Source organism: Aulonocara stuartgranti (genome assembly GCF_965226115.1).
Source record: "Aulonocara stuartgranti genome assembly, chromosome: 3".
NCBI lineage: Eukaryota > Metazoa > Chordata > Actinopteri > Cichliformes > Cichlidae > Aulonocara > Aulonocara stuartgranti.
In genome coordinates, this window is record NC_138941.1 from 14800027 (window position 1) to 14827203 (window position 27177).

At 43.9% G+C, this 27177-nt stretch overlaps 2 protein-coding genes across 3 annotated transcripts in view; both read left to right on the forward strand.

Annotated features, from left to right (window-relative positions):
* LOC309702569 (uncharacterized protein) overlaps window positions 1-27177 on the forward strand; it is a 1256944-nt gene that overhangs the window by 502267 nt on the left and 727500 nt on the right.
* The window catches only part of LOC309702578 (protein NLRC3-like), a 174090-nt gene that overhangs the window by 60377 nt on the left and 86536 nt on the right, over window positions 1-27177 (forward strand). The gene's annotated exons all lie outside the window — the stretch shown is intronic.

A 27177-nucleotide genomic window follows, 5' to 3' on the forward strand; every position in this document is an offset into this window, starting at 1 on the left:
TTACTAACGTAGTTAACGTAGTCCCAACACTGCTGGCAACATAACTAGGTTCTTCATGTGGACATTGATGCTGATCTGCAGACACTGGGGGGAAAAAGAGATCGAAGAATATTTACTTACTGAAATTCTTTGGTGAAAACAAGTTGTGAGATAAAATCAATGGTTGTGAGAACACTGACCACATGGCAACTAGTACTTCGACTGGATGATGGTCTTTGAGGAATAAAATCTCCCTGTCTGTCACGTTTTTTCCAGCGCACTGGTCTTGGCTGAGGTTCACTCTGTGCATCATTCTACGCAATTAACAAGAAAAAATGCAACACCTAAAATACAGTCCATGATTAAAGCGTGGTGGGGGCGGCATCACAGGCATGGGCAGAAAAAAACCCAAAACAAAACGTTCATGGTGAGCTACAGCTGTAAAGCTGCTGGTCATAATATCAGTTTGGATATGTGGTGAGAGGGAAACATGAAGATGAAACCAGGAGATGTCCTTACTGAATCATCAGAGCTGAACAGGTGATGGAGAAACAGGTTTACCTTTTAGGTGACATGAATGAGTTGAAGGGAAGTTATGAACTGTTTCTGAGAGACAAATAACACCAGGATCCTTTTCTGTGTAGCTGACAGCTGGTAACTGTGCAGGGGCGGGTCTAGCAAAGTGTTGCCAGGGGGGCAGGTAGGGCATTGACAGGGAGAGGGGGGCACAAAGAAATACTTTTCTTTCTTATTCTCATTTAAAATGTCTCGCTTTTAATAAATAATTATCTGAATCTTACAACCAAAGTTTTTATCTGATGTAAAATGTATAGAAATCATACATATACCAACAAGACTGTACATCACTGTCACAACAGGGTTTGTTTTCAGTCAAAGTCTTTATGGCTTTAATACCTGGGGGGCCGGTCTCTAGTCAAAATGCCCGGGCTGATTTTTTGTCCCAGTCTTTTTCACCGACGTTTACGTGTTTGCGCGTGAGCAGTGTGAGCGGCTGCGGTGACACCCTCACGAGCGAGCAATGTTTGTTTCCCTCAGAGAAAGAAAAAAAAGGCTGCAAAAGTACAGGGAGGAATGGGAAAAGGGAAACACCTGGCTGGAAAAGGTCACCATAACACCTTTAAAGCGCACTGCACTGTGTGCCGGTGCACTTTTTCCATAGGCATGCTTCTAGTGGTGGGCACATGAAGAACATGAGGGGCGTGAAAGCTCGGGGAACCCTTAACCAATTTTTTGTCCACCAGGCCACGGCAGAAGCAGATATGGTATGTAAACACTGGTTTGTTTGTTTAAACCCTCTGGTTAAGGTTAAAATGGGCATGTGCAGTGAATATCAGCGCTATGTGGCCAGAAGTGTGATAATATAATTTATTCTGTGTAATAAACAACTGCAAGGATAGATGATTACAACAAATAGATGACTAATACATAAAAGTAATACATAGATGAATAATGATGATGAGTTATGATGCGTAATCATGGGAACAAGCGGGTTTACAAACAGGAGCAAAAGTTGAAATAATGCCTCTACTGAAGCCAATTGCACTAAATGTATTAATGTGCACTGTTACAAGAATATTTTTCGTTCTATTGCTTTCTATTAATTTATATAATTTTAAGTTAAGCAGGACAGAGTTTTTTTAAAGAAAGATTTACTTATATTCTCAAAAGTTAAGCCTGACAGGCTTCTGTTTAAGAAAGAGACCTGTTTTACTGTGTTAATGTTGTCATTTTGAGCTAAAAATAAATGGCTAAATGATCATTTGTTTCCCATATGGTCATATCACAAAGAATATGCATCTGCTTAAATCAAATTCAAGTCAAATGGTTAAAAAAATAATTTCACACACAAAAAAAGAGCTAAAAAATTCACCACACTGGGAAGGGTGAAGACAACTGGGTTGCCCGGCCCTGGCCACGAGGTGCCCCTTATTTATTTTTCAGGGAGTTGTCAACCCTATGTGTACATGATCGAAATAACTTGAACACAAACACAAACAAACGAAGAGGAAGACCGAACCGGAAGGAAAAAACTACAAGTCCCAGCATCCTCTGTGTTTAGGGAGCAGTAGTGAAAGTAAAAGTATAGGGCTTTGGAGTTGACGTCACGCCGCAGTGCATTGTGGGATCGCGGTGCCATGTCAGTAGGCTAGAAAGCAAAACAAGTGCACAGTGTTGGAATTGGGACTGCCAGAACCATGCTCAAAATCAGCGCAAAAGACAAAGGGCTGTATCGCGACCGATTGCGCCCAGACGCCAAGAGACGGTACTTTGAAAAAATTCCGTGCATCGGTAATGTGGACCCGTATGAAATAAGGAAGTGGAGTGGAAACCCAGATGACCTACCGCCTTTGTCCTATCCCGATCTTCGCATACCTTGTATGTGGAGTGTTTGACAACCACACTGGGGCACATATTCACCAAAACACAACAAACCTTAACAATCTTATCAAGCAGTGTTGTGTTTATTTCTGCTCTGCCCTGTTCATTGCACACAATACTTCTTCTGCCCTTTAGCTTCCGTGATGCTGTCTGTCCGATCGCCACTGTCCACATTTGCAGCTGGTACCTCAACCTCCACTTGTCCAACACAACTGCTGTCCACTGCCTCCATGACATTGTGATTTTGTTATTGGTCTTCTGTCAGATCTTCATCGATCACTTCTGCACGGGGCACACCTTCAGACTCTGCAGCTGCATAACAAAAGCCTGTAAGATAAAATTAGTGCACATCATCTGGAAGTTATGTGCGGATTAGTGTACAATGAGAGCAATTTAGTATGTTTTTAGAGGCCCATGTGCAGTGTTGGTGCCCAGTCTGGATTTGTTACATCCATTTTATATGCTGCTTTGCCTGCAATAATGCTAAATCATAAGCTGCTCAGTCGACATGACGTGGTTCTGCAGCATCACACATTAGCATGTTTTATCTCATTATCTATGACCTCAGCACATTGAAAATAACACTAAAAGCCTTTTAAGAGTGATATGAATTAATTTAGAACTCACCGGAAAGAAAATGCGGAGAGCAAACCAACAAAAAGCTGGGGACTGCACAGTAGTGATGTGACGTTCTGTATCGAGGCTTCGAAGCTTGTGTCGAGTAATGGAGGGGGCTTTTCCGCGATGCGCGTATCGAGGCTTGCTTCATTTATGGGAGGAGCTGAAAATGATGACGTCCGAAGCCTCGCTGCCCGGCTGTACCACGTGACTGGTTCATGAAGTGGTTCGAACTTTTCCACGAGCTATGACAGCGATATAAACCCCTCAGACTGCATTCAAAATGTGGGTGTTTGATGGAGAGTTGTTAGTGAGAGTTTGGAGTCAGTTTGGAGGTTTATGAGAGTGAGGAGAGAAAGTGAGGAGAGAATGGAGCCAGCTAAGAAGAGGAGGATGTCCTCCCCTGTGTGGGAACATTTTGATTTTATTCCTCCCAGCAAGGTATGTAAATTTCTACAGAAGATGTATTTTCATAATACTGATGGTGCAATACAATTTATGTTAAGCGGCTTTACTTTTGTACAAGGTGAAGTGTTTGCTATGTGCCAGGGAGCTGGGATATAACAACAACACCTCATCCATGCTTAGGCACTACAGAGCTTTGCATGAGAATAAGGGGAACACCGATTGTGGAGCAAGACCAGGTGAGCCATCAAATGTCATGATAATATAGCATGCAGTAATGTTACTAAATGATATAACAATATTATACAGCTGTAATAAGTTACGTGTGTGATATTTATATTTGTGCTTTGTTCTCCTGAGGAAAGACAATAAAGACAATCTCCAATAGATGAAGACCTGGTTAGCATGGTGATTGAGGACTCCCAGCCATTTAGCATTGTGGAGGACAAAGGATTCAAAAGATGTGTTAAATCATTAAATCCTAGCTATGTTCTCCCCACTAAAGGTTATAAAAGCAGTGAAAATTTAGTTTTTACTGAATAAAATATGGGCAGGACTGACGCCTCAGTGTGTAGCTGTCCATACCTCAATGTTACAAAAGCACAACCACTGTCCACACCCCAACCACACCTCACCTCACAGTAAATGATCATTTCCATTTTAAGCATTTCCAAATGATCATTTTCCATACTGCCAGTATAAATATACACAGTATACTGCCATCACTACAATATAGATGTTTTACACACTCCTTTTGTTGTTGACATTTACAGGCTGTGTGCAAAAGGCCACACTCTTCAAATTCATGCCAACTAATATTTTTACGTCCAGTAGGTGTCCTACTAGAGCAAATGAAGCTTCAAGAAGCTTTGCGCTGGGATGAACCAATTGGATGAAAAGCTTCAGTGCTTCATGAAGCTTCATCTGCCCATCACTACTGCACAGAACTCGATCCGCTCGTCTCACCGCTGCGATGCAAGCCTGACGTCTTTGTTTGGTGATATCGGATAGATGGGATCCCTCACGTTGCCTCCAGGATGGAAAACGATGAAAAGAGAGCCCGTTATCCAGTTTCTTGCCTTCACGATCGTGAGATCTCAACACAACACATACGAACCACAGCTGAAGCTGTATCCTGTGTCTGGCCTACTGTCATGGCGAAAGGGGGCGTGGCCCACCTTCCGTGACATCACGCTCCAAAGCCCTATTGAGCCTCCGTTGAGAGGAGAAGGAGGAGGAAGGTGGAGCTGAGGCAGGTGAGCAAAGGCGTAGATTTGGCATGGACGGGAGGGACGTGTCCCCACCAATAATTTGATCTCTTCGAGAAAAGAAAAACAAACCCGATAGAAAGAAAGAAAAAAACAATCTGTCAACGTTTCATTCACCCAGCGGTGCAGAAAGAGTTAAATTACGTTCTCTACTGGAGTCCTACGTCATGTGACAAATATGGCCAATGTGATTGGCTGTGCCTTTCAGGGAGCTCTGTTTAGTTTTAGCAGCGGCAAGCCTGCGCTGCTAGGGCCTGCAAGGAGGAGAGGTGGGTGGCAGTAGTGATGGCCAAATGAAGCTTTCTGAATCATTGCAGCTTGTATTGAAAAACGGTTCATTACTCGAAGCTTTTCAACACAGTCCTCTCTGGTGACATCTGGTGGCCAAAAATATGAAGAGCAGCTTGAATCCACAAAATAAAACCAACAGCTTCATTATGATTGCCCACTCTACAGAGTGGAATTCTGTCTGATATTGGGCCGCCATTGTGTTGCTTTGAACGTGTATTTTTTGGTGGTTACAAAAATGTGGTTTATTTGTTTAATAAATAGTTTTGACCAGTAAACTTTCCTTGTTTAAACATGCACCATGGTGTGGTCTTTCTTTGCTTGTGACTTCTTGATGTTGTTAAATACAATAATTGAAAAATACCACATTACATATAATATACATATGATAATAACACATTATGGAGTATTCTTCTTCTCTGAGGTCCTGCCTCCATGCACTTATGCAATTAACCGCTAGACGGGTGTATTTATAAATAATATTGCATTAGGGAAATTTTCCCAGACATATTTTTGACCTGGGGTAGAATTGATTGTGAAATGGAAAGGAAAAATGCTTATGAACTTGCAAATTAAAAACATGATGCATTTAAAGTAGCCCTTTTTCATTTTCATTTAAGAAGAGAATTTGTTCTAGTGTGCGATGGCCGAACCCCTTGTTCGGCCATCGCACACTAGAACAAACTTTTCGTAGAGATAATTTCTCCTGCCTTAAGGGAAATCCCTTCACATGGCACAGAAGAGGCTGGAGTGCAGAGAAACTGGTAGAGATGCAGTTATACAGTCTACCTGGGCCCCACAAACTATCAGATAAAGAGAATAAATAAATTCAATTGCTGCACATTTGACAGACTAACATTTTCAGATTAATTAAACAATAAAATATATATTTTTTACAACATTACATGTAAAGAGTCAAGTGGAAGTTTTTCTACAGTTATTTAATAATATTTATATTATGGAAGCAGATTTTTGACATTTTACCTTTTTTCCGTTTTCAGATATAATAAACACGCACAAAACAAAAGCAAACAGCCAGAACACAAAGCTGGAAAACCCACCCGATTGACCAAAATCAACTCAAAATACTCCCACACAACAGAACCTCCTCTATTCCTCGCTGGCTCCAAATCTCTCAGTGGAATGATCAGTGGTTCGCTATCTGTCACCATCAAAACGCTCCACAAATCCCGCAAATGATTCGCTTCCTTATAAACCATTGAATCAGACACCGAAGCAGTTAGGTTCTAAATGAAGCTCGGACATCACTGATCACGTGACTCTGGCCAAACGAATCAAGCTTCGACACAGTGCTTCTGAAGCAGCGTGTTGATTTTTTTGACACACGCACCGGAGCTTCAGCTTCAAGCGGACCATCACTAGGTGGCAGCAAAAAGGAAGAACCTGGATATAAGAAAGTGTTTTTCATAGAAACCTGTAAGTTACTTAAAGTCAAGTTCACTCGTAAAATGTGTCATAATAACGTTACAGGCTATGCTAGGCTTTGGCCCACATCAGTCTAAAACTGTATGTAACCATGAATAACGTGTTTTGGAAACTAACTGCACAACAGGCAGCACTATTAGTTCTCTCAGTCTCTGAGCAGCATTTCTAATTTTGATTGAAACTGTCAGAGAAAACGGCAGCGTCGAGCGAGCCAGGATATTAGTTTACAGAGGCTGTTAAAATTATATGTCTGACGTTAAAATGTTGGTGACATAATAATTTCATCCTAATGGCACTGACATATTCATAGGGTTAATTTTTGAGACAAAATATCATGAGGTAGTCATGATTTTGCAAATATTCCACCTTGTAGTGCAGTTTGCACAAATTGTTTTAAAAATGCACTCACCCTACAAACATTACTGATGAGTCAAGATCTGCACAAAGTGACAGAAACACCGAAGAAGCTACACATTTTATTCTTATTGTCACGTATGTTCTATTTGTCAGGTTACAGAAGAACCAACACAAAGCTCAGAGAGTAATGGTGACACAAGATCACAGGTGAAAATAAAAAACTTAAAATAACCTGGTTGCACAAATATGCACACCCTTAAACTAATACTTTGTTGCAGCACCTTTGCCTTTTATCACTCTAATCAGTCTTTTTGGGTAGGAACCTATTAGCATGGCACATCTTGATGTGGAAATATTTGCTCACTCTTCTTTGCAAAAAACCGTCCAAATCGGAAAGATTGCGAGAACATCTCCTGTGCATAGCCCTCTTCAGATCAGCCGACAGATGTTGGAATTCAGGTCTGGACTCTGTCTGGTCTCTTCCAAAGCCTCAGTCTTATTCCAGTGAATCCATTCTGTTGTTCTTCTGGATGTGTGCTTTGGGTCATTGCTGTGCTGAAAGATGACGTTCCTCTTTCTAACAGAAGGCCGAAGGTTTTGTGCCAACACCAATTGGTAACAGTAGTTCATGTTTAGAATAAAAAATCTCAGCTCACTGAGTTGATCGGGGCAATAGTGCCTAAAATGTTGCATAATGTTGCTGAGAGATCTTTTACTTTGTCGTAATCTTAGATGAGTAGTTTAAAGGACAAAAACCACCAGGTCATTCAGTGTTCCCTTAGTGCTAATGTAAAGAGATGTTGGTGTACTATAACTGAAGTAATGTTGTTAAGTCCTTAGAGTCATATTTTTTTATTGTCATGACTTATTTGAAGCTATTTTTATCTTTGTATGATACCTGATTTATATGGAATATGGCTGAAGTAAACTAAAGTGTAAAATACTTAGTCAGTCATTTGTTTAATAGTAATTTAACATTATATAATTCACACATAAAACTATGAATTGTAATTTTAAATGGTTTAAAAGCAGGAAGAATAGCATATGTAGACAAGTATACTTCTCCTTTTTTATCAAGAAGCAAAGACAAAAAGGGGAACAAAAGAAACAAGGCAGGGTTCGGTGGTTGAATCATCCGTCCCCATCTACGCCTTTGCAGGTGAGTGTTAACATGAATATGTTTCTTCTTATGACATAAAATAATTCCACGCTGTTCGTGTCTGTGGGTGAAATGTGAGGCCGGTCGGCTCCTCTGAGCGCTGGTTTCCTGTAAGTAGAGAGGAAGTGAGTTTAGCTGAGCCTCCGTTTAGTGTGAGAGAGCAGGAGGAGAGTGAGAGCTGTGCTGAGGCAGGGTGAGTGTTAACACCGCTCTGACATTACTGTGTCTCTGTGGCGGGAACAACAGGCTCCGTCAGTGGAGGCAAAAATAATCAGACTTTGGTTTTTCAAAGGAAACAACTTTATTTCGGAAGTTCCCGCACGCTCATTGGATAACGATGTGTCAATCTCGAGCTATTAGCCAATGAGCGTGTGGATTCACAGAAAGACCCGCCTTTATCACGGGACTTTTAAAAACTACAATGGCGACAGAAACTCCGTGAGTGGAGTTCAGGGTGATGTTATGAAACTGTGACGTTTGAGCCACTTCCTGTTCTCAGTCCCAGCGTCCTGATCACCGAGGTTTCTGTTGCTCTGATATCTGATATTGATTATATTGGTAAACAGGCTGTAGCATAAACATCAGGTCTGTTCTGAAAACTGGCTTTATTTTTTCAAAGTAAGGGAATATCTGTGGTCTGATACCGCGGGCTCATGGGCTAAGGACTTGGATCGACAAGTCAAGCGCAGATGATTGTGTTGTTTCTTATAAAGGCTTGTGTGTGTGTGCCTTCCTGTGTGTGTCCTTGTGTCAGTGGAACTGAATCAGTGTGTTAGAGAAAATGCTCCTCTGCTGTGCCGTCATCGTGTGGATGCTTCTTTTAAAGTTGGAACTCATGTCTTTATGATCTGCTTCATTTCATTGAACCTTTATTTCTAACCATGAAGTCCCTTTGAGGTTACAGCCTCCTGGTTAGGTTTAGGCTGTTATTGTGCTTCAGGCTGTAAGGAGTAAGAGTAAGGAGTGGGGCTGGTTAGCCCTCATGACCCTCACCATAACACATACGTCACAGGACAGTGTTTACCACAGAAACTCCATGAAATGATCAATGAGAACTTTAGAAACCCGTCAGTGTGATGCTTCCAGTACAACAGCACCTCTGAGTGTGTGTGTTTGCCTCTCAGACTAACTCCACCCTGACATCAAGAAGATGGAGGAAGAGCATGGAGCAGGATCTGCAGCATCCAGCTGTGTGTCTGTGAGGAGTGACTGGTCCAAAGGACACCCTCCAAGGTTCAGTAATGAACCTGCAGCAACAATGTAAGAGAGCTGCTGACTCATTTATTCAGTGTAAATGATGATTTTTGATGCAATGGGAGAAGAAAAATGACAAAAACAGTTTTAAAAATAAGGATTAAAATATTACAAACTATGTGGACTTCTTTAAGTTACTTGAAGACGTTTCACCTCTCATCCGAGAAGCTTCTTCAGTTCTAAGGTCAAATGGTGGAGAGTCCCAGATATAAACCTAGTGGGAGTATCCCCCCACAGAGGGACAAAAGGACCCCCTGATGATCCTCTAATCCCCTGAGCCAAGGAACTGGGTGTGGGTCCCAATCAGTCAGAGTTTCGGGTGAGTTCATTGTGAAACCTGGCCTCACCTTATCATGCGGATTCCTGAGATCAGATGGCCCAGGATGTGAGTGGGCGTTAAGGCGTCTGGGAAGGGATCTCAAAACTGGATTATAGATGGCAGAGAGTTGGTGTCGTAAACCCCCGCCTCTGTTCAAAGATGGTCGCTCACAGTGGACATAGATGGCTTCTTTCACTCCTCTTTCAAACCATCTGTCCTCTCTGTCCAAAATGTGAACATTGGCATCCTCGAAAGAGTGTCCTTTATCCTTAAGATGCAGATGGACTGCTGAGTCTTGTCCTGTGGAGGGGGCTCTTCTGTGTTGTGCCATGCGCTTGTGAAGTGGCTGTTTGGTCTCTCCAATGTAGAGGTCTGGGCATTCCTCACTGCACTGTACAGCATACACCACATTGTTAAGTCTGTCTTTCGGGTGAACCAGTTTTTGGCTGAGCGTGTTGCTGGGTCTGAAATACACCGGGATGTGTTTTTCTGATACAGCGGCTAGATAGGGGATGACAATGTTGTTGCGTCTGTCCTTCTTATCCTCCCTCGCTGGTGTCTGGTCTTCTTTTCTGTGCCTCTTTGCTGACTTTAAGAACGCCCATTTAGGATAGCCGCATGTTTTGAGTGCTTCCTTTACATGTGTGTGTTCCTTCTTTTTTCCTTCAGGCTTAGAGGGAACATGTTCTGCCCGGTGGTGTAGGGTCCTAATTACTCCAAGTTTGTGTTCCAGAGGGTGATGGGAGTCGAACAGGAGGTACTGGTCCGTGTGTGTGGGCTTCCGGTAAACTTCGATGTTGAGGTTGCCATTCTCTTCAATGTGCACAGCGCAGTCCAGGAAAGGCAAACAGTTGTCCTTTGTGTCTTCCCTGGTGAACTTGATGTTTTTATCCACAGAGTTAATGTGCGCAGTGAAGGATTCCACTTCTTGTGTCTTGATTTTGACCCAGGTGTCGTCTACATATCTGTACCAGTGGCTGGGTACTCTTCCTTTGAAAGAGCCAAGAGCCTTCCTTTCCACTTCCTCCATGTAAAGGTTGGCTACAATAGGTGACACGGGGGAGCCCATGGCACAGCCATGTTTTTGTCTGTAAAAGCCTTCGTTGTATTTGAAATATGTAGTGGTGAGGCAGAGGTCTAACAGTGTGCAAATCTGATCGGGTGTGAAGTTGGTCCTGTCCTCCAAGGAGCTGTCTTCTTGTAGTCGTTTTCTGACAGTCTCCACGGCCTCCGTGGTGGGTATGCAATTGAAGAGAGAGACTACATCAAAGGACACCATGGTTTCATCTGGATCCAGGGTAAGTTTCTGGACCTTGTCGGTGAAGTCGGTGGAGTTCTTGATGTGGTGTGGGGTGTTCCCCACGAGAGGAGCAAGGATGGTAGCAAGGTGTTTAGCAATGTTATAAGTGGCTGAGTTTATGCTACTGACTATAGGTCTGAGTGGGACCGCTTCCTTGTGGATTTTAGGAAGTCCGTAAATGCAGGGTATGGCGTCCCCTGGGTAAAGGCGGTGATATGTAAGGCGGTCAATAATTTTGTCCTTTTCAAAGTCTTGAAGGCAAGCTATAACTTTCTTTTTGTAGCTGCTTGTGGGGTCTCGCTTTAAGGCTTCGTAGGTATTGTTGTCACTGAGGAGAGTAGTGATCTTTGTATGGTAATCTGTAGTGTTTAGGACCACGGTGCATCTTCCCTTATCAGCTGGTAAAACAGTGATGTTGTGGTCTTTGCTCAGGGAAGCAACGGCCTTCTTTTCCTGTATTGTGAGGTTGGATGGAGGGACTTTGGCACTGGAGAGCGTGGCTGAGACTTTCATCCTGATTTGCTCTGCTTCTGTCTGTGATAATTTATTATATCTGCGACTCTCCACCATTTGACCTTAGAACTGAAGAAGCTTCTCGGATGAGAGGTGAAACGTCTTCAAGTAACTTAAAGAAGTCCAGACGCTTTTCTTTGCAAGCTCCTTTGACTACGATGACCTGGATGACTGAGAACCTTCACAGACATATTACAAACTATGTTTTTGAGTTTCCTGATGTAGTACAAAAATATATGAACATAACTGTATATAGGACAGATATTTTACGGTTCTTTTAGGCAGCACCAAAAAACAAAAAGACTATTTTTAAGCTGTCTGAGGTAGTGAGTCAACATGTCACACTGGGTCAAAGGTCAGGGAGTAAAAGTGTGTTTTAACCCTTTAAAGCCGGTCGGAGCGGGCACGCTCCCTTTTGCGTAACTATTTTGAAATCCTGGTAGCACTGCAACCACGTAAGCTAGTGCAATAAGGTTTTTTTTGCATATGAAACCGGAGGAGTTGTACTTACATCTTGTGCCATCAGCTTGCCCTCGGTCACAGTTTCCTTCCACATATAGCTTTGCAAACACTGCATAAAAAGCACTTGCAGCAACAAAAACATAATATTCCAGAAACACACTTTGACGATCCGATCAGCTGTTTGTAAAACTTCAGCGCGAACTATCGCATGTCCGCCATGACCTGCCCGAAACCAGAAGTGACGTCATTGTGGGGAAATTTAGTTATGTTTGACTTTATGACTTTCTGTGTCATTTCTGGGATGCTTAGGACTCATATTGCACTGCTGGAAATAGTTTATTTTGATGCATATGCTGCTTTTTTGTAAATTTACATTATAATATTTATTTTTCGTTTTTCCTGCAGTGTATAAAAATTGGTGTATTTCAAAAATAAAACTATGAAGACACTTAAAATAAATTTCCTGTGGTGGGAAACTAGTTTGTGCAACTTTTTTGTATTTACAGTTTTGAGGGATAAGTATGAGGTGCCGTAAGGGACATTATTACTGAAACGCTCTCACACACACTACTGAAATGCTCTCACACACACTACTGAAATTTTAGCTCTCACACACACTACTGAAACGCTCTCACACACACTACTGAAATTTTAGCTCTCACACACACTACTGAAACGCTCTCAAACACACTACTGAAATGCTCTCACACACACTACTGAAATTTTAACTCTCACACACACTACTGAAATGCTCTCACACACACTACTGAAATTTTAACTCTCACACACAACTGAAACGCTCTCACACACACTACTGAAATTTTAGCTCTCACACACACTACTGAAACGCTCTCAAACACACTACTGAAATGCTCTCACACACACTACTGAAATTTTAACTCTCACACACACTACTGAAATGCTCTCACACACACTACTGAAATTTTAACTCTCACACACAACTGAAACGCTCTCACACACACTACTGAAATGCTCTCACACACACTACTGAAATTTTATCTCTCACACACACTACTGAAAAACCAAGGCATTTCAGTTGAACAGGAAGGCGTTTCCGTTGAACAGGAAGGCGTTTCAGTTGAATAGGAAGGCATTTCAGTTGAACAGGAAGGTTTTTCAGTTAAACAGGAAGGCGTTTCAGTTGAACAGGAAGGCGTTTCAGTTGAACAGGAAGGCGTTTCAGTTGAACAGGAAGGCATTTCAGTTGAACAGGAAGTTAATTCTTGACAAGGAAACTGAAGGAAAAAGTGGTAGATTTCAAACAAACCACTACACAGATGTCTACTCAGCAACCTGCTAGTTAGGGGTGGGTTTTTATAATCGATTAAAATCGATTCTAGCTTGGATAACGTGAAATCGATTCATTATAATCCTGAATCGATTTTTTTAATATAAATTTATTTTGCCCGAAATGCCAGAATCTCAGGTGAAACCTCACAAAATTTCAACAACCACCAAACAGCTAAGACAGTAAATGAGAGCAGGTACCTGGATTCTGCACAAAGACGTAAACACACAGCGTGGACCCGCGGATCAGAATCAGTGAGATGTGCCTTTCTCACCCGACGGCACGGAAACGGTCGGGGCTGAAAGCCGACAGCTAGCTGATTCTGATCTGTCGGAGGGTCCGTGCTTTGTTTTCACGCCGTTTTTGTGCCGATTCTAAAGCTATAGTTTTATCTCTCTCCAAACAATATTGACCGAACCAGCAGCAAAAGAAGATCCAAACTGCGCTTCACATAAACATCGTCATGAATTCCCTCTGATGTTTACTGTTTTGCTTCCACCACAATAAAATCACACTTCATGTACAGCTCTCTCTCTGTCTTTCTCTCTTTTTCTGTACTTCAAGAACAGTTTCCCGTCTAAAAATCTGTTTTCTGTATTATTCGCTTGCTTGTTACGCACAAGTCTACCGTTGTTTACAGCGCTGTCGGCCGCTTTTTTTTTTTTTTTTCATTTTACATACTTCCGAAAAGAAAACCTAATTTCTGCTGTTCAATACTGAACAAATTTAAACTTTTTAACCCTTTAAGACCTACCATAGAACCAAGTCCGCCAGAGCTTATATTATATTTTTACATGCTGTGGAGCCATTTTTGGGAGCATTTCAAGTTGCTATACATCAATACAACCATTATAGCCCAGATTTTAATAATATGTATTCATTAAATGCATAGTAATTACATAAATTGCAAAAAAGTGCAATAAACTACAAAAAAATTGAAAATCGTTTTTGATTTTTTAACATATATTTGTAGTTAGAGAAATTTAAGAGGCTTATCCCTCAAAACTGTAAATACAAAAAAGTTGCACAAAATAGTTTCCCACCACAGGAAATTTATTTTGAGTGTCTTCATAGTTTTATTTTTGAAATACACCAATTTTTATACACTGCAGGAAAAACGAAAATAAATATTATACTGCAAATTTGCAAAAAAGCAGCATATGCATCAAAATAAACTATTTCCAGCAGTGCAATATGAGTCCTAAGCATCCCAGAAACGACACAGAAAGTCATAAAGTCAAAGATAACTTTTAAAAAGAGCAGTATAGGCCCTGATGGCAAAAAAGACTACATTTCCGCGAAAATGACGTCACTTCCGGTTTCGGGCAGGTAATGGCGGAAATGCAAAAGTTCGCGCTGACGTCTATTCCAACGTAGGAAGTGTTATGAACAGCTGATCGGATCGGCAAAGCGTGTTTCTGGAATATTATGTTTTTGTTCCTGCAAGCGCTTTTTATGCAGTTTTTGCAAAGCTTTATGTGGAAGGAAACCGTGACCTAGGACAAGCTGATGGCATAAGATGTAAGTACAACTCCTCCGGTTTCATATGCAAAAAAATTTTTTGCGCTAGCTTACGTGGTTGCAGTGCTACTGGGATTTAAAAATAGTTACGCAAAAGAGAGCGTTCCCGCTCCGATCGGCTCTAAAGGGTTAAAATCATGCAAAATGCAAAACGTTAGCCGTGTCTCTAATAAAACCGCTGGAACGTCAGAGGTAACGTTCATATGTTGATTAATGGTTTTGTTTCGTTTTTGATGTACTGCAGAATATTTTTTATAAAATCCCAGGCCAGGAAAAATCACCTTCATGTTTTTCTGTGTTTTATCTTCAGCTACTTTTACACAAAGGCATCTGCTGTGACGCTTATACCGTTGATAAAGTCTTGCGTGTGTCAGCTTCCTTTTTTTAGATACAAAAATATGTAAGTGTACTGATCTGAATTATAATATTTCTGACTGTCAAAATTTCCCAGAATCAAATCGAATTGAATTGAATCTACTCGAATTCAATCGAATTGTGGAACGAATCGATTCTGGACCTTAGTGAGACAGCTGCATTACTTAACAATATATTAGCCTCAGCACAAGTCAAAATTTAGAATAGCAGAAGACGGGCATTATCCTGGTTATTTTTTTGGCATATGTGCTTTTTGCCTTTTTTAGCAAAGAAAAAAATATCTTAAAATCATCAATAAAACCAGGGAGAGAAGGCTTAGCATTCCTCCATTTAGCACAATGGATATGATATTTACTCAAAGGTATGATGATGTTAATAATGTCTGAGACACCCAATGCTAGATGATCCATATAAAAAAATTATGATGTAATTCAAATAGTGGCACATCATTAATATTTAGGGAAATCCAATTTTTTAAGTTGCACCAAATACATTGTGTGATAGGGCATAGAGAAAAAAAAGATGTTCTAGGGTTTCATTTTCATCAGAACAAAAAGAACTCTGATTCAACTCAAAGCCAAATCTCTTTTTTTTTTTTTTAGAAATTCTGCCACAGGATTAATTTTGTTTAAAGACTTTGTCCCAGTCCAGCCCTGCAGGTTAATACTGGCAGTGTCACCATGCCAGCTGACTGTATTTCATCATCAGCCAGTGTTGTTCTTTATCAATATTATCAAAGTCTACCATAAGGCAGCAGAGAAAGTATTTACTTGCTTTCAGGTTTTATTCAAATGTTAGTCTTTTCAGTTGTTTCCCCACTTTTTTCCTGTTTCAAAATCAAACACCAGTTTGTGAGAAGATTATCTTCTTTTTTTTAACAGGCAGATAAAGTTTTACATTGGAACTGGCTAATTTGTCAATTGTTTGTTACAAATGTTCGTATTTTAATATTCAAAAATGTTTTTGCCCAAAACATATGTGCACTATATGTCAGTAAAAATACAAATGCGAATATTGCTGTCCTTGAATGCTGAGTAAACACGGACAAAGCACTGATTGTATCTCTTGTACTTTATCAACGCAGTATCTAAAAACTTTGCACCGTAGTGGTTAAAATCTCATTCTAATAAGAGTTAAAAGTGCATTTGGTTATTAGGTTTATAGGATTATTGAATTATGGTTAACGGTTGGTAGAATTTTTTTTTTAAACATTATCTGCCAATTACATCTGCCACCCTTCTCCAAATCTGTGCCCCTACCTGGCCCCCCCAACAAAAATTTTCTAGACATGCCACTGCCGGTTGGGGTGAGAGAAGGAAGACAGGATAAAAGACATGCTGTGAAAGAGAGACAGAGGTTAATAACAGATATGATTCAATGCAGAGAGGTCTGTTAATACATAGTGAGTGAGAAAGGTGACTGGAAAGGAAAAACTCAATGCATCATGGGAATCCACAATGTTTTTCTGAAAAGTCTGTGTAACTTAGAATGACACCGTTATCATCCAACAAATCTGTTATGAATATAATCTTTTTGTTCAAACCTGTCACTCTCGAAAATTGATTTTTGATTAAGTGTTATTACCCTATTATTCCATAAGGTTGAATTATGGGGAGAGGTTGTGGGTAAATCTCATTTTCCCAAAAATGCAAAGTCTGTTTTGGAAAGTTTGATACCTTTATGGGGATTTTATTTACAGCAAAATCACATTTCAAAATAAAGTCTAATCCTGTATACTATTTTATTAAACAAGGATCAGCCGTCCCCAACCCCCAGGTCCTGGACCAGTACCGGTCTGTGAGTCGTTTGGTACCGGGTCGCAAGAGTTGAGGCTTGAGTTTGAAATTTATGGTTTTCATGGTATTTATCGTTTTCTTATTTTTATATCGTTTACATGGTGCAAAAAAGGTTGGGGACTGCTATACTAGCAGGTTGCTGAGTAGACATCCTTGTAGTGTTTTGAAATATACCACTTTTTCCATCAGTTTCCTTGTCAGGAAAAAACTTCCTGTTCAGCGGAAATGCCTCTGGTTTCAGTGGAGTGCGTGAGTGCATTTCAGTAGTGTGTGTGAGAGCTAAAATTTCAGTAGTGTGTGTGAGAGCGTTTCAGTAGTGTGTGTGAGAGCATTTCAGTAGTGTGTGTGAGAGCATTTCAGTAGTGTGTGAGAGCGTTTCAGTAGTGTGTGTGAGAGCATTTCAGTAGTGTGTGAGAGCGTTTCAGTAGTGTGTGTGAGAGCATTTCAGTAGTGTGTGTGAGAGCATTTCAGTAGTGTGTGAGAGCGTTTCAGCAGTGTGTGTGAGAGCGTTTCAGTAGTGTGTGTGAGAGCGTTTCAGTAGTGTGTGAGAGAGCGTTTTAGTAGTGTGTGAGAGCGTTTCAGTAGTGTGTGAGAGCGTTTCAGTAGTGTGTGTGAGAGCGTTTTAGTAGTGTGTGAGAGCGTTTCAGTAGTGTGTGTGAGAGCGTTTCAGTAGTGTGTGAGAGCGTTTCAGTAGTGTGTGAGAGCATTTCAGTAGTGTGTGTGAGAGCGTTTCAGTAGTGTGTGTGAGAGTGTTTCAGTAGTGTGTGTGAGAGCATTTCAGTAGTGTGTGTGAGAGCTAAAATTTCAGTAGTGTGTGTGAGAGCGTTTCAGTAGTGTGTGTGAGAGCGTTTCAGTAGTGTGTGTGAGAGCGTTTCAGTAGTGTGTGTGAGAGCTAAAATTTCAGTAGTGTGTGTGAGAGCGTTTCAGTAGTGTGTGTGAGAGCGTTTCAGCAGTGTGTGTGAGAGCGTTTCAGTAGTGTGTGTGAGAGCGTTTCAGTAGTGTGTGAGAGCGTTTCAGTAGTGTGTGTGAGAGCTAAAATTTCAGCAGTGTGTGTGAGTGTCATGGTCCTGCGACCATGACTCAGTGACTTTATGTTTATGTACTTATTGTTATTACTTTCATTATTATTCATGGCTGTTTTGGGATGGTTTGTGTTTGGGATTTTAGACACTGGGTTCTGGGTTTGTGCTCCCTCTGTTGGTCCCTGGTGTTAGTGTTCCCCTGTCTCGTCAGGTTAATCAGGTCCAGCTGTTTCCCCCATCTGTGTGTGATTTCCCAGTGTCTCTTTGTGTATTTATAGCGTGTGATTTCCTCTGCTCCTCGTCGCGTCGTCTGTGTTCCTACCTGGTGTAATCCTCTGCGTGTTCTCCCTGCTGTTCTCCCTTCATGTTCAGGTTTGCCACTCCTCTGTGTAGTTTATCCCAGTTTAGTTTCGTCCTTAGTTCTGTTTGTCATCTCCACTTTGTGTTTGTTATTAACAATAAATCACCCTCACATCTGAATAAGTGCTGCGTTTTGGGTCCTCCTTCCACTCTCCACACGGCCGCTGCCCCGGACCGTGACAGTACGACGCGACCACAAGATGGACCCAGCAGCGCTTAACCCGTCCAAGGAGCTACGGGAGAATCTAATCGATGCCACACAGGAGCTGATCGACCTGTGGCTGGAAAGCCCGGGTGGCACGTCCCAGCGCGCTATAGAGAGGCGGCTACAGCGTCTGGTGACCGGTCTCCCATGGCTTCTGGGCTCGCTTTGTTCGTGGGAGCGGGAGTTCCTCCTTCTGGACCTCGGTCTTCACCCCCCGTCTGCTTTTACTTCCGAGCAGTCCGAGGCGGTGAGCGAGCGGCATGTTCTGGCTTCCCCAGATTCCGAGACTCTGTTTTCTGGGGCTATCCAGAGCGGGATGGGAGACTGTTCGGATCGCTTACCCACCTTTGTGGTAACGGACCCTTCGCAAGTGGGCGTGTACAGACCCTCTGCAAGACTAACAGACTGTGTCTCTGCCACCCCTTCTGAGCCAGGACTTTATCGCCATTCTCCGGCTCAGTTCAGTGCTCGGCCACAAGCTCCCCAGTCAGTAGCTCAGCCGTTAGCCTCCCTGGGGGCGCAATTGCCTGTTCTGCCGCCGCTCCAGTTAGCCACTCAGCCACCACCATCACCGCTAGCATCGCTACAACCCACGGTTCCGGTAATAGCTGAATCACAGTTTTCACACTGTTTTTCCACCGCTGTTTCTAGGCAGGGAGATGAACTGTTACATTACGGACCTGTTCCTCAACAGCTGGCAACATTAGTGACTGTTACTCACTCCGGGGCTTCCCCAGAGGCGGGGTTACTACCCTCAGCTTACTCTGGACCCCTGGTGGCCAAGATGCCAGCTGTGAACTGCACCGGGCTGTCACTGCCTGAGCAGGGTCAGTGCTCTGCGCAGCTGCAGCCCTCCGTATGTGTGCCAGAGGCCCACGTGCCTACTGGTTTTGTTTCACATGTGCCAGAGGCCCACGTGCCTACTGGTTTTGTTTCATGTGTGCCAGAGGCCCACGTGCCTACTGGTTTTGTTTCACGTGTGCCAGAGGCCCACGTGCCTACTGGTTTTGTTTCAAAAGTGCCAGAGGCCCACGTGCCTACTGGTTTTGTTTCATGTGTGCCGGGGGCCCCGGTGCCCACTGGTTCTGCGGCTGTTTTCGCTGGGGGGCCCGAGGAGCCCGTCCAGCCTCCTGCTTCACTAGCTGGGGGGCCCAAGGAGCCCGTCCAGCCTCCTGCTTCGCCTGCTGGGGGGCCCGAGGAGCCCGTCCAGCCTCCTGCTTCTTCGGCTGGGGGGCCCGAGGAGCTCGTCCAGCCTCATGCCACACCTGCTGCCACGTCGGCTGGGGGGCCCGAGGATCCCGTCCGGCCTCCTGCTTCTTCGGCTGGGGGGCCCGAGGAGCTCGTCCAGCCTCATCCCACACCTGCTGCCATGCCTGCTGGGGGGCCCGAGGATCCCGTCCGGCCACCTGTGGCTGCTTCTCCACCTGCGGCTGCTTCTCCACCTGTGGCTGCAGCGCCGCCTCCTGCAGTACCATCACCTGCAGCGCTACCACCTGCTACTGCCACGCCTCAGCCTGAAGCTTCAGCCTCGCCTGGTTCTGGTCCAGCTTCATCCTCACCTGGCCCAGCTTCAGCTTCAGCGTCTGCTTCGCCTAGCCCAGCTTCAGCTACAGCTTCATCCACGCCTGGCCCGGCTTCATCCACGCCTGGCCCGGCTTCATCCTCGCCTGATTCTGGCCCAGCTTCAGCTTCGGCGTCTGCTTCGCCTAGCCCAGCTTCAGCTACAGCTTCATCCACGCCTGGCCCGGCTTCATCCACGCCTGGCCCGGCTTCATCCTCGCCTGATTCTGGTCCAGCTTCATCCTCACCTGGCCCAGCTTCAGCTACAGTTTCATCTTCGCCTGGCCCGGTTTCATCTTCGCCTGGCCCGGTTTCATCTTCGCCTGGTCCGGTTTCATCTTCATCTTCGCCTGGCCCGGTTTCATCTTCGCCTGGTCCATCATCAGCATCATCAGCATCGTCTGGTCCATCATCAGCATCATCAGCATCGTCTGGTCCAGCCTCCGTGTCTGCATCCTCGCCTGGTCCAGCCTCCGTGTCTGCACCCTCGCCTGGTCCAGCCTTCGTGTCTGCACCCTCGCCTGGTCCAGCCTTCGTGTCTGCACCCTCGTCTGGTCCAGCCTTCGTGTCTGCATCATCATCTCCGCCTGCTGCGGTCCCGGCTTCCGTGCCCTCAGCCTCGCCTGGCCCAGCCTCGTTTGGGTCTGGAGCTAAACGGCCGTTTTCTGGACCGCTGGCTAGGCTACTGGCCGAGCGCCGTCGCCTGACTGGCCGCCGTTGCCTTCCGCACGGCCGGCCCCCGGACCGCCATCGCCTGTGTGGCCACCGCTGCCTTCCGCACGGCCGGCCTCCTGAACTCTTTACGCGCCGCCGTTGCCTTCCGCACGGCCGGCCTCCTGAACTCTTTACGCGCCGCCGTTGCCTTCCGCACGGCCGGCCTCCTGAACTCTTTACGCACCGCCGCTGCCTTCTTCGTGGACGGCCTCCTGAACTGTGCTTTGGACTCTGCTCCCCTGTGGGTTTTGTGTTCATCTTTGTTTTGGGACTCTGGGGCCTCCGTCCGTGGTCGTGGTCCGGTCCCTCCGTCCTGGGCCCCCTGCCGCCCGCCCGGATCTGGTGGTGTGTTTCTGTGGCTGTCGGGGGCCAGCCCTTGAGGGGGGGGTACTGTCATGGTCCTGCGACCATGACTCAGTGACTTTATGTTTATGTACTTCTTGTTATTACTTTCATTATTATTCATGGCTGTTTTGGGATGGTTTGTGTTTGGGATTTTAGACACTGGGTTCTGGGTTTGTGCTCCCTCTGTTGGTCCCTGGTGTTAGTGTTCCCCTGTCTCGTCAGGTTAATCAGGTCCAGCTGTTTCCCCCATCTGTGTGTGATTTCCCAGTGTCTCTTTGTGTATTTATAGCGTGTGATTTCCTCTGCTCCTCGTTGCGTCGTCTGTGTTCCTACCTGGTGTAATCCTCTGCGTGTTCTCCCTGCTGTTCTCCCTTCATGTTCAGGTTTGCCACTCCTCTGTGTAGTTTATCCCAGTTTAGTTTCGTCCTTAGTTCTGTTTGTCATCTCCACTTTGTGTTTGTTATTAACAATAAATCACCCTCACATCTGAATAAGTGCTGCGTTTTGGGTCCTCCTTCCACTCTCCACACGGCCGCTGCCCCGGACCGTGACAGTGAGAGCATTTCAGTAGTGTGTGTGAGAGCTAAAATTTCAGCAGTGTGTGTGAGAGCATTTCAGTAGTGTGTGTGAGAGCGTTTCAGTAGTGTGTGTGAGAGCGTTTCAGTAGTGTGTGTGAGAGCGTTTCAGTAGTGTGTGTGAGAGCGTTTCAGTAATAATGTCCCTTACGGCACCTCATAGATAAGCCTCTTAAATTTCTCTAACTAGAAATATATATTAAAAAACGAAAACAATTTTCAAGTTTTTGGTAGTTTATTGCACTTTTTTTGCAATTTATGTAATTACTATGCACTTAATGCATACATATTATTAAAATCTGGGCTGTAATGGCTGTATTGATGTATAGCAACTTGAAATGCTCCCAAAAATGGCTCCATAACATGTAAAAATATAATATAAGCTCTGGCGGACTTGGTTATATGGTACGTCTTAAAGTTTTAAAGGAGGTTTAAAAGCAGCGAGTGAAGGAGCCTGTCGAGGTAAATCGTTCCATAACTGATCAAATTCAGTTGGTGGACCTCTGTGTGAAATCAAGCATCTGGTTCACAGAGAGGATAACCCTCACATGGGCTGTACAACATTATATAGGGAGACAAAAACAGAGATTATCGTAGCCATCGCTCTCTCGCATGGACGTGGCAGTCTTGCTGTCTGCTGCGAATCCTCCCCGTACCTCCGTGACCTCGTCTGGTATCTGCTCCCTCCTCTGTAAGAGACAGTAAAGGAAAACACGTCTCTGCCTAGTCTTGAAAATCTAATCTTATCATCCATTGTTCTTCTAGGGCCTCTTCTTCTTGTGGCCTCAGCTAACTGCTAATATTTAAATGGCTAACATTAACATGTGTGCCAGCCAGGTTAACATTTATGATGAACTATGATTAATTAACTGATGTTGAAACTGGAGCTTTACTGACCTCTGAAATTCCTCCTAAAGTGTTATTCAGTGTTGTGACAGTCAGCTGCTTCAGCTGCTGCTGGGATGGGCTGTGGCAAAGAGAACAGAGAAAATCCAAATCAGAGTTTTTCTCTGAATTAAAAGCAAGGAAACAACAATATATTCTACATGGTGAAACTGATGGTTTATGGTGTTTGGCTCTGTTTTTCTGTATTCATGCAGATAAAGTGTAAACTCAGATGAATTATACCATCAAATGTTAAAGGAAAATATCAGGATGAGTGTCTGTGAGCTGAGAAGGACGTGAAGCGAGCAGTTTATCCCAGAGCTGAAGCTGCTCTGTGTGCAGAGATGAGCTCAGATTCCTGCTGTGATTGATCAACAGTCACAGAAATGTAGACTTGTAGTTATTACTGCAGTATGGTCACAGCAGATACTGATAAACATGTATTATGAGGATGGATGATCAAGTTTCTCACTCTCTCCTTTAAATCTCAGTTTTTTCGTCTTCACAGTTTATCTGTTAATTTATTAATGAATAACACTGAAAGAGTTTCTCTTATATTTCCCCCTGAACATCAGCTTATTAGGGCGGCATTAGGAAATAGCCCCCCTCCAAAGAATGAATAAATGAATGATGATAATAATAAAATGATTAAAAAGCAGAGCTCAGAGTGGTAGAATGGTCAAACATGGATCCACGGGTGGTTCAACTGCATTTGGTGACGTGACTAAAGCAAATCTTTCAAATAATCCCACCATCAACGGGATGTTGTCTCCTTTACTACGGTTACTTTACTTGGTCACCGTGTGAATTTCTTTGAAATGAACCAAATTCTTTTATTTGTTGGTTGTTGCATATTTAACCTCTACAGTCAGGAAAGGAGGAGATGAGGCCTCAACAATGTTGGGTTGTAGCTGTGCTTCAGGTTAGAGTGAGTGTCCATGGAATAAATGTAAGTCAGTGAACTGGAAACATGACTGTGTTCAAACTTTGTTTTCCTTTTTATAATGAGTCTAATCAAAGGTGGACAGAAGTATCTCCACTTTGACTTTTCTGTGTCACCATCAGAGCTTCTGCACAGTGTGGAGAAAGATCCAGAAGCAGAGCTGGACTGCAGACAGCCAGTCAGAGCAGCTGTGTACAAAGTAAGACTGAACATCTGTCTGCTGATGGACTCATTTCTGAAAACTGGACTTCTTGTGTTGTTCAGACATTGAAGAGTTTTCTTTCTCTTTAGTCTCATTGTTTTTCTTTCTTTCAGCAGATGTTGGTCTGCAGGAGGTTTTAGATGAACATAAGATCAGTCTGAGGAGGAGATGTGAACGTGTGACTGAAGGAAGTGATGAAACAGGAAGTAGAACCCTCCTCAACACCATCTACACTGAGCTCTACATCACAGAGGGACAGAGTGAAGAGGTTCATACCCAACATGAGGTGAGGCAGCTGGAGACAGCTTCCAAGATGGACGCCCTCCATGACGCTCCAATCAGGTGCCAGGACATCTTTAAAGCCTTACCTGACCAACAGAGACCCATCAGAGTGGTTCTGACCAACGGCGTGGCTGGTGTTGGAAAAACCTTCTCAGTGCAGAAGTTCACTTTGGACTGGGCAGAGGGCTTGGAGAACCAACATGTCAGTGTGGTGGTTCTGCTTTCATTCAGGGAGCTGAACCTGATCAGAGATGAGCAGTACAGTCTTCTGGAGCTGCTCCATGTTTTCCATCCAACATTACAGAAGGTCACAGCAGAGAAGCTGGCTGTCTCTCAGCTTTTGTTCATCTTTGATGGCCTGGATGAAAGCAGACTTTCATTGGATTTCACCAACAGGAAGCTGCTGTCTGATGTCACACAGAAGTCATCAGTCAGCCAGCTGCTGACAAACCTCATCCAGGGGAATCTGCTTCCCTCGGCTCTCGTCTGGATAACTTCCCGACCCGCAGCAGCCAATCAGATCCCTCCTACATGTGTTGACAGGCTAACAGAAGTACGAGGCTTCACTGACGCCCAGAAGGAGGAGTACTTCAGGAGGAGATTCAGTGATGAAGAGCTGTCCAGCAGAATCATCTCCCACATGAAGACATCCAGGAGCCTCCACATCATGTGTAGTATCCCAGTCTTCTGCTGGATCACTGCTACAGTTCTGGAGCACATGTTGACTACAGAGCAGAGAGGAGAGCTGCCCAAGACCCTGACTGACATGTACTCACACTTCCTGCTGGTTCAGACAAAGAGGAAGAAGAACAAGTACCATGAGGGACGTGAGACGAGTCCACAGGAGCTGACGGAGGCTGACAGGGAAGTTCTTCTGAAGCTGGGGAGGCTGGCGTTTGAACATCTGGAGAAAGGAAACATCATGTTCTACCAAGAAGACCTGGAGCAGTGTGGTCTGGATGTGACAGAGGCCTCGGTGTACTCAGGAGTTTGTACAGAGATCTTCAAAAGAGAGTGTGTGATCTTCCAGAAACCAGTCTACTGCTTTGTTCATCTGAGCATTCAAGAGTTTCTGGCTGCAGTCTACATGTTCCACTGTCACACCAACAGGAAGACAGAGGTGCTGAAGAACTTTTTGCGAAAAAAATACTACGAGTCCTCTCTGGATGAATTCCTGAACAGAGCCATGTATACATCCCTCCAGAGTGAAAATGGCCACCTGGACCTGTTTGTTCGCTTCCTTCATGGCCTCTGTCTGGAGTCCAACCAGAGACTCTTAGTAGGTCTGCTGGGTCAGACAGAGATCAGTCCAGGAACCATCCAGAGAGTCATCAACAACCTGAAGAAGATGAACAGTGATAAAATCTTTCCTGACAGAAGCATCAACATCTTCCACTGTCTGATGGAGATGAACCACCTCTCATTATTTCAGGAGATCCAAGAGTTCCTGAAGTCAGGGAACAGATCAGAGAAGAAACTCTCTGAGATCCAGTGCTCAGTTCTGGCCTTCATGCTGCAGATGTCAGAGGAGGTTCTGGATGAGTTGGACCTGCAGAAGTACAAAACATCAGAGCGGGGACGACAGAGACTGATTCCAGCTGTGAGGAACTGCAGAAAGGCTGGGTGAGTCCAGATGTGATCATTAACATCATTGATCAGTGTAGGTTAGTAGTTTAATGTTGAAAATAAAATCAGATTGTAACCACAAAGTGTTTGTGTCCGTACGCTGCAACCTTCCACACCATTACTTTATTGTACAGACTCAGCAGCAGCTCCATGGATCCCAAATCCAAGAGTGAAGAACAGATTTGAAGTGTGTCACATCCATGCAGTCACAGCTGTTTCCACCATGTTTCCACTGATATTAATCCTGTTCAATGACACGTTTCATATCAGTCCACTGACATGTTTAAGTGTCCTGCTGGAAATCACTCAAATCATCCATGAAATCCATGAAAAATCCTTTTAGTGTTTCTAACTTCACCCTCTGTCCTCTCTCTCTCTCCATCCTCCTCACTGCTTCTTTCACTGATAATCACACAAACATCGTATTCAGCTACAAAATAACACAATAATATCATCTGATGATCATTATTATAAGAGCAGGATCCATATTTGATATCAGAGTAACACACTGCTTGGTTATGTGCAGTCATCATCAGTGACTGTGGCTCAAACAGAAGCTCTCTGATTGGTTGCTGACCTTGGTCACCTGTCCACTCTCACCTGTTTGTGTTTGCTCTCTCTTTGCTGTCTCCATCCTCTCTCTCCTTTCTCTCCCTCTCTGTCTTTGTACGTCACTCAGGTCCAATGGAAACAGTGACATTTACAAACCAATCAAAGACAAACTGATCCATGTCAGGTTATAACAATATTCAAAGTGAATACAGGCTGCTGCTGGACACAGACAGGTAACATCATTTTGACTTGCTGTCACCTGGATCTGGACTCATAAACACTGAAGCCCTGAACAGGAATACAAATCATTTTCTGCCAACTAGCGACACACCAGCAGATAATGGCTCAGAAAGCTCAAATGAGCCAATCATTTCTGTGTTTAGTTCCCCTGAAATCAGATCTGATATCAGCAGCTCTGAGTTCATTCATCATTATTGTCCAGTGATGAGATTTCTGCTCCGTTTGGTAACAGTCAGCAGGTTTTTCCTGCGTGTGGACGTGAACAGTCGTACCTGACAGCAGGTAGCAAACAGAGATCATCTTTCCAGCTGGAACTCTTCACTGAGCTGAACTCATTCAAAATGTTCTGGAGTCAAAACAGGAAACAGTCCAAATGTGTGTCTTCACTCTGACTCTGGATCAGATCTCAGTGACAGACTGTGGACATTATGGAAGCCTAAATGTGACACCATCTTCCTTCATCTGCAGATTAAAGCCAAACAAAGATTCTCATTAAAAGTCTGCAGGTCTGAGAGAGACTCAATCGTTGTGTCATGTCAAACACAGTAAGAGGAGCTGAAGCACAGATGTGAAGAGCAGATTCAGCAGATTATGACCTCACTCTGTTTTGTCTTCATATACATTCAGTCTGTGTTTATAATGCAGATTTTCTGCTTTTATAATAACACATTTTAGATTTTCTATCATCACAGACTGACTCACTGTCAACTCTCAGAGACTCACTGTGAAGTTGTGGCCTCAGCTCTGAAGTCCAACCCCTCCCATCTGACAGAGCTGGACATGAGTTACAACTACAAGCTGCAGGATTCAGGTGTGAAGCTTCTGTGTGCTGGACTGGAGAGTCCAAACTGTCGACTGGAGACTCTGAGGTGAGTTCACTGACTGCGGCTGTTGTTG